The sequence below is a fragment of the Ailuropoda melanoleuca genome, chromosome 14, assembly GCF_002007445.2.
Source record: "Ailuropoda melanoleuca isolate Jingjing chromosome 14, ASM200744v2, whole genome shotgun sequence".
Taxonomy (NCBI): Eukaryota; Metazoa; Chordata; class Mammalia; order Carnivora; family Ursidae; genus Ailuropoda; species Ailuropoda melanoleuca.
This window is the reverse complement of record NC_048231.1, coordinates 80,790,935-80,798,969: the sequence shown is the minus strand read 5'-3', so window position 1 is coordinate 80,798,969 and position 8,035 is coordinate 80,790,935. Positions and strand designations below refer to the sequence as shown.

The 8,035-nt window shown below is 38.3% G+C and overlaps 1 protein-coding gene across 2 annotated transcripts in view; it reads left to right on the top strand.

Annotated features, from left to right (window-relative positions):
• Window positions 1-2,533: 2,533 nt before the first annotated feature.
• The window catches only part of SMAD2 (SMAD family member 2), an 84,164-nt gene continuing 78,662 nt past the window's right edge, over window positions 2,534-8,035 (top strand). Inside the window, exon 1 of one of the 2 annotated variants that reach the window (XM_034642873.1) lies at window positions 2,534-2,921. The gene's annotated coding sequence lies outside the window, so the exon portion shown is untranslated. The remainder of the gene's footprint in view (window positions 2,922-8,035) is intronic. The other variant, XM_034642872.1, reaches the window with a different exon arrangement.

The following is an 8,035-nucleotide window of genomic DNA, read 5'->3' as shown; positions in this document are numbered from 1 at the left end:
GGGGGCCGGCCGTGGCCCGTCCCCTCCGCCGCGAACACGCTTAGTAGTTTGTGGTTCTGATTTTCAAAGCCGGAGGGACTGAGCTCTTGTTTCGGGAGTTGTTGGCAAGCCGTGTTAGGAGCGTGCGATACTTTGCTTCCACTTTTTTTTTTTTTGTCCTGTAACCTTTGTTAACCATTCTAGTCCCGGGGTCTGAATTGCTTGTGTGTACTCTCACACAAGCACGCACACGGCTGATACTCTGTGGAGATCCTTCTGCACTCACTTGTGAAAGTTGCTCTGTGAGTGGAGCCTATTAGTTTTTATCACACGCCTTTAGAAAGCACGCTAATTGATTTCACGTATTTCAAACTTGGTTTACAGATTTGCAACTTTTTAATTGTTTTGTTCTCTCTTGAGGGATACCGTCCTTGGGGTTGGGTACTTTGGCTTTTTACTTACTTAACCTTTCCGTGGTTATGGTTTCCTTTTGATCCTAAACAAAAGAAAAACAATACCTAGGTTGGTTTTGTTCCTTCCTCTTGACCCCTTAAAAGCTAAATACTACCGGTTTGTTATCAATTAAACCTTTATTACCTTTATTTAAAAAAGCATTTCCAGGTAAAACGAGTTCGGACGTAGCATTTTCCATCAAAGTCGTGTCTTGTTTGTTACAGTTTGGAGTGTCCTAAATTTTTAGACTTCTAAAGTGACACACGTAAAGTAACTGTTAATGAATAAATAAATGGTCACGCATACCTACTTGGAGTAATTCCATCTTTCAGAAGCGCTCTCAGAAATTTGAATTAATTTATAGAATTCTTAATAATACTGTAATCTTAGTTTCTTTTCATTTGCTGTCTTCTGATTTTATATGAATTGAACCGTACTGTACTTCTGATGTAAGTAAGATAATAAATTTAATGAGCCGAGTAAGATAATAAATTTGTGTTACTGTGAAAATACATTTGTTATTCTAGTTTAGATCTCCTTTAAAAAGTTTTGCTTAGATAGAAGTGTAAGTTAAATAGTTAAATGAAATTTGAGGAGTTTTAATGTAAATAAAGAGATAAGTGAAGCAAATGTAACACAGATGGGAGAAATAATGTAAAATGGATTTCATAAATGTATCTTAGTTTGAGGATTTTTTCATTTGCCTTAAAAAACCATATTGGTGGAATTTTTCTGAATCAGAAGATCATTTAGCATTTATATTAAATTCAGAAAGTAACACTGATTTTATTTTTAAAGTTCCTTGATTTTTGCCATAAAGTTAGTTGTAGTAGTAAATAAGAATATTTTGAGTCGAAGTGCCCACTTAGTTTTCTTAATGTTGAAATTGAATTTAAAGTAGTTTATTGGCAAATTTTTATTACTGGGATAGGAAACATCCAGTTCTGGGCTTGTTTGGGAAAAAATGGCTCTTAGAGCTTCGCTTTTGTACTTTGTAGCTATGCCTTCTAAAGTGATTTCACATTGTAGGTGTTCAGCAAAAGTTTGGTGTTTCATGGTTGTAACTTACCTGTGCCTAGTTGTAAGTGATCAAATCTCTACACAGTCTGTAAAGTTCATGTAATAATAGTCTTGTAAGAAACCATGCAGGGTAATTTCCTGTTGTTTGTGGCTTGTGAGGCCTGGTATGTGTTTTAACTAAGTAGGAATTTGGGGATGGTTTTGTGCATTTCAGCAGTCATTCTCTTTAATGGGAACAAAGGTGGTTTCTACTTCAGGATGGCAAAAGGTACCCTTTTCATTTTCATATTGTAAATATTAGAATCCTATTGCTATAATCCTGTTACTTCACGTTGAGGGGAGATAATGTGAGTGAAAAACAGTTGAGCTGCATCACCTGCTGATCAAAGACCCATTAAAATTTTACATTTAGCAAATATTTTCAGTTTTGGCTTTTATAAATGTCTGAAAGCTCTCTTTATTCTTGTTTGGTTTTTATTCTGTTGGCTTTGTGCTTTAGGACTCCAAAGGCCTGGTTTTGTAGCAGCTTTTTATACAGGTGTTTTTGTAATGCATATAAAAGCTGTATTTAGTGTAGTCTGGCAGATGGGGGCTTATTCATTTTCTTGGGACAAGAGTCATTTTTAGAGGGTGGAGAGGGGCATGTCTTTTAGATACCTTGTCTTCTGATAAGAGGAGAGGATCCGTTTTTAAGCTTTTAGTCTTTATCAGATGAAAGCTGTTTTCCACCAAATGTTGCAAGGATATGTCAGAAAAGAGAAATCCAAAGATTTCACAAGCAGTTCAGGAGAGGTTATACATTTATTCAACAAAATGATTTGTATTTATTGAACAAGTAGCATTTATTCATTTATTCAACAAATAAAATAGCCTGTGCTGTGTGTCAGGCCCTGGACTCAGCAATAAAGGATCTAACAAGGAACAAGTATATCCCTGTTCCTTGATGGAATTTGAAAAGTAGAAACTCCTCCCATCTCCTGCCTGTCCTCCAGTCTTTAGAGTAAGAAAATCACGTTATTGGACAAATTGAGGGAGCTTGTTACGCGTTACTGAGTCAGTTCCTAAAGTATGCTTGCATTGCTTTCTGTCAAATGCAGATGGGAAGATGTCAAGTGTTAAGGCATAGTGTCACTGGCAACAGTCTGTATTTGGTGGGGGGGGACTTGTCACCATTGTTGCACAATCTATACAAACTGAGGATATGGCCAGTGTTTCAGAAACATACTTGTTGCTGAACAGATGAACACATGTAGCACTAAGCTTAATTAGACCTCAGTTTGATTATCCGTTGCCTTTTAGTTCTAGAAACTGGCTGGAGAAAGAAAGCATATCTGCATCAGACAGGTTCCAGTGAAAGAATTGGAAATAAAGTGCAAAGACACTGAGCTACATCAAGAGTAAGGAATGGGCTACAATCTCCTGCAGTGGAACGGCCATGGGTTGTGGAGTCAGAAGGACCTAGGCTAATGGTTGGTTTCTCAGTCACTATGTTGGTCAAATTGCTTAACTCGTGAGCCTTGGTTTTCTGATCGAAAACAGAGGTAATGACATCTGCCTCTTCCCATTATTATAAGGATTAAATGATTGTGATTCAAATACCTAGGACATTGCCTCAGACATAGGGTCTTCCCAGATTATCTCTTGCTCTCTTCTCCTACCTTTCAGTTGTTTTCTTTCTAATCCAGATGATTTGCGTACCCTCTTATTCTTGACCTATTATAAAATGTGTTTGAGAACCAGACAGTAAGCAAAAAAGGCCTGGGATAGCCGTAAACTGTCTGAAGTCCACACCTAAAGTTCTAGTCACAGGAGAGCCATTGAGACCCTTCATCAGAACCTGTTGGCGTATATTTCAGATGTTTCTAACAAAGTTATCTAGCTTCTAAGCCCACAGTAGATTAGAAAGAAGTAGGTAATGTGGGTAATGTGGAGGTTAAGGGGAGTGTAGCGGGGGGTGGGGTAGGAGGATGGGGAACTGTTAGCCTACTGTCTGATGGAAGAAAAAACAGATAACAGCCTGGTGAGGATAACAGAGATAATCTACAGGACACAAGACAAATATTCAGAGCCTAACTAACATATCTGGGACTATTCAGTGCGGGACCAGACCTAAAAGCATAGTAATGAATGTTCATCAATTAACTTAAACTGTGTTTGGGAAAATCTTTCTAAGAGTGCAGTAATCTACATAGTATACTATAGATTGTCATTCAGGATGATTAACAATGTTCCTAAAGGGGTAGAATGTTGTGCTATATCAAATGACTTATTTCATGAGAGATCCACAGTACCTACTATGACCAACATGGTTTTCATCTGTTTTGCCATTTAGAGCAGCACCATGATTCCAGACTGAGAAGCCTTTTATGTTAGGCCAGTAGTAAAGAAAGGTGATCTAAGTAGTGTAGCACCCCATGCCACCCCTTTTCTTCAGAGTAAGTCATTCTTTGTCAGTCTGCAGGGGTGTCATGTAAAACGGTTCACTCCAGCTTTAAAACAGTGTGCTAGAGGTTTCAAGGACGGAACAAGTGTGGACAATTTGCTAGTTTCTTGAGGGCTTCTTACCTCTTATGTGTGACTTTGACCCGGTGTTAGCCTTAATAATTTTTTGGGGGGTTATTTGCCTTCCACCTCTGAGTTACTTTCTTTCTTTCTTTCTTTTTTTTTTTTTAAGATTTTATTTATTATTTATTTGACAGAGATAGAGACAGCCAGCGAGAGAGGGAACACAAGCAGGGGTAGTGGGAGAGGAAGAAGCAGGCTCATAGCGGAGGAACCTGATGTGGGGCTTTATCCCATAACGCCGGGATCACACCCTGAGCCTAAGGCAGATGCTTAACTGCTGTGCCACCCAGGCGCCCCCGAGTTACTTTCTAAATCATCTACTCTATTAAATGGTAATTGGTGACCTTGTAATACATGGCCTTAGCTATTTTTTAAAGTTTTTTTTTTTCCATCAGTAGTACAAAAGTAATTCAGTTTTACTCATTTAAAAATGCAGTTTGAGGCTTATTGCTTGTCTTTGATCAATTTTGATCATTACTCCAGATTGTTATAATTGTAATACATTCAATTAGGACATGTTTCAGTGCTGATTCTAGATAGACATATCAAGAATAGCTCTCAGCTTCAATTTCAGTAATTTCATGTGGGGAGAATGTAAGTTTGCCAAGCTAGTTGAATTTAGACACTGCCTCTGATTTGGCCAGATAGCCAAAAACATTAGGGTAATTCTGTGATTTACATACTTGCCTAACATTCTAGAGTGGACGCGTTCCTCTTCATGCTTGTGAGCCGCAGCGGTGGAACCGTGCCTGGTAATTAAGATCTGTCTTCAGTTTGTGCTCGTAAGAAAACAGAAATCCTAAAGTCAGTGATTTAATCCCCCTAAAATTTGTGAGTTTACTATGAAATGGTCACTAATTCTCCTGTGGGTAGTTCTCTTCTTTTTCAAAATCTGGAATTACTTTGGCCTGAAGACAAAAGCAGTGGAAAGTGAGTGTAGACCTTAGTTGCTGTCTGTTCAGTCCATGCGTTCAGTTTGCATCTGAAAACCTTCATTTCCTTAAACCTAGTGCCCTACTCCTAACTTTTTAGGGGGAGGGCATAGCTTCAGGCTTAATGTATTCAGTTAGTAAGGAAGAATAATCATGGGGGGTGCCACTGGAAGTCCATCAAGTTCAGTACCTTGAGGCTTGGAATTCAAAACAGACTGGATCTGAGGAAGTGACATTGAAAATCTGTGATCTTGTAATTTGCCTGTGTTTAAAGTGAAGTACATTTTCATATGCTGCTTCAGCTCTTCAACAATTCTATAAAGAGATAAAGGTTCAGCTTTTGTAAATATGAAGGAAATGCTCTATCTTAATTCCATCCTTCATTACAAAATGTGGGGCGGTGACTCCGATTTGCAAAGTTCACAGAATAAACTCCTGATAAATGCTACAATGGGAGCTGGGCCTATGAGCTTTCTCCCTTGATTTGAATGAACTCTGGAAACTTTTTTGTTGACTAGAGCTGTTCTATCTGTGGCAGTGAATGCAAATTTTCCATGTTTAGACCAACCTTTTACTTCCTAGACAGGTGGTTAGGGTGTAGTTCATGTAAACTGGCCAATTCAACTTTTATTTATAAAATGTTTTAAGTATAAGGAGGGTCCAGCTTTGGCCTGAGGTTTGTACGTTGGTCATTTCTGCTCTAAACCCATAGTTTTCAGACTGAAAGCATGCATGTGCGCGTGTGCGCGCACACACACACACACACACACACACACACACCTATGCACACAACAACAACCAGAAGGCTTTTGCAAAAAATAAGTAAATAAAAAAACATTCTGCGAATCTCAAAATGTAAGGCGAATGGGCAGTTGCTGAAGCCCTGCCTGCTTGGTTTTCCTCTTCCCCGGGAGGCCTTTGGAGCTCCACTGAAGAATAATAGATCGTGGAGAAAAACCTTGGCTGTCGACCCAAACTAACAGGGTAGACACTAGCCACATGTGGCTATTTAGCACTCAAACTGTGACTACAGTAACTGAGGAAATAAATGTTTAATTTAATTTAATAGAAAGTTCTGTGGAACAGCCCTACTCTAGACTTGGCGTTGATTGCACTTTCACAGCCTGAGGACTGTACCCACTTGATGTGGCTGTATGTGCTGCTTCAGCAGAAGGTCAGGACAGGCTCTGGGAGTTTGAAGGGCAGTTGGAGTACTGAGTATTCATGCTGAGTTGAGTCTGGGCCTGAGCTTGTCTGGTCTCCTAATAATTGGATGCCTTTTTTTTTTTTTTTTAAATAATCTGGGAATGATAAACCAGCATGTAATTTTATGTTTACAGGCTGACTATAGACCTATAGATTCCATACAACTCATTCAGGGTGAAAGGAATAGAACTCCAAGAACAGGCAGTCTCTTCACACAGCAATCCCTATGTAATGTGGACTTTCACTGAACAAATGACCTAGTTTCAGGGTTAAATTCAAGCTCTCACATTAGGTTTTGACAGTTCATAAAACTGAATACACAAATGTTTTCTATTTGCTTTAGTTTAAAAGGTGCCCATCGTTCTCCATCTCACGGGGCCACGTTGGGTTTCCGGTGGCAGTGTCTTTCCTTACTAGCTTACAACTTTGAAAAAAAGCATAGTAACAGTGAGAATTGAGAAATCTGTTTTTTTTTTTTTCAAATAGTTTTTATGTATTTTTATTTTTTTAATGCTTTCTGTGCTCCTTATTTCTTTGACTAAAACCATTGTAAAAATCCACGTCATTACCAATTTGCTTTTTTCTCTTCCTGTGTGGTATATGTTTGAACGTGGATGGTCAAAAACCTAACAGTGATTTTATACTATTTCCAGAAGGACCTTAGGTGTTCTTTGAGATAGTACCATCATATTTCAAGTGTTTTATGTTGAAATATCTAACTTGATTTTCATTTGAAATAAAAATTCATATAGGTATTTGGGGAATATTTTGTATTTGCAATTTGAAGATATTTGAAACCTACATTTGCTTTCTATATTTAATCACTTCCTTTGTTCTAGACTTGAACCTTGTGAAATGGTTTTTTGCCATCTTTCATATTCCGTTTCCTACATCCCTTTCAGAAGTCACCAGTGAATTCTGAACAGCCAAGTTTAGCAGTCTTTTTCAGTTATCATACTACTGATTTCAGTATTCGACATTATTGACTATACTCTTCTTTATCTTGGTTTCTTAAAATCTCACAGACCTGCTGAAACAGACCCAGATTAGGCCCATTCGACCTGTTACAAATATTGAATAAAATGAAGGGCTTTATTTCTCTGGTGTATATAGTTGATCTAGAGAGGGAGGGGGAGAGGAAAGGAGAAGGAGAGGAAGAGAAATGTTCCCAGGTACCAGAAACTTGGAAATCAGTCAGTGTTAAGGAAAAACAGACTCTGGGGGAATTTACGAGGTAAGAATCCAGTAGCTAGGGATGGAGTTGTAATGCCAAGACTCAGGGAACTATATGCTAAATGTGTGTGTGCACGCGCGTGTGTGTAGAAACTGTTCCAATATCATTGAAACATCTGTGGCCTCTGGGAAAAACAAGACTCAGACCTCTCTATGAAGGAACTAGAAAAACACTAGGCTTTATAGATGGACTTAAATATCACATGAAGGCCAAGCATGATAAATAAAAAGCAGATACCAGCTAGATGTAGAATGATGGGCTTTTAAAATAGGTCATACATTATTGTCATTCAGAATTCAAAAGGTACAAAAGGATATGTGGTGAAAAGTCTGTGCCAGCCTGTTCCTTGCCCCACCCAGTTGTCTTTCCAAAGGATGGTAGCATTACTAGGTTTTTGTGCAATGCTTCAGAAGCTCTGTGCATATATGAGCAGCTTTGTGCATCTGTAACCTTTTAGTACAAATGGTCATGTATTTTACATAACAGTGCATCTTGTAGATTATTCCACATCAGTACATAATAAGTACCTTTTCACTTTGGTTTTACAGTATTCTTTATATGGGTGCCTATAATGTATTTAACTGGTCGTCCATTGGTGGACATTTAGGTTATTTCCAGTCTTGTGGTATTAAAAACAGTGTTGCAA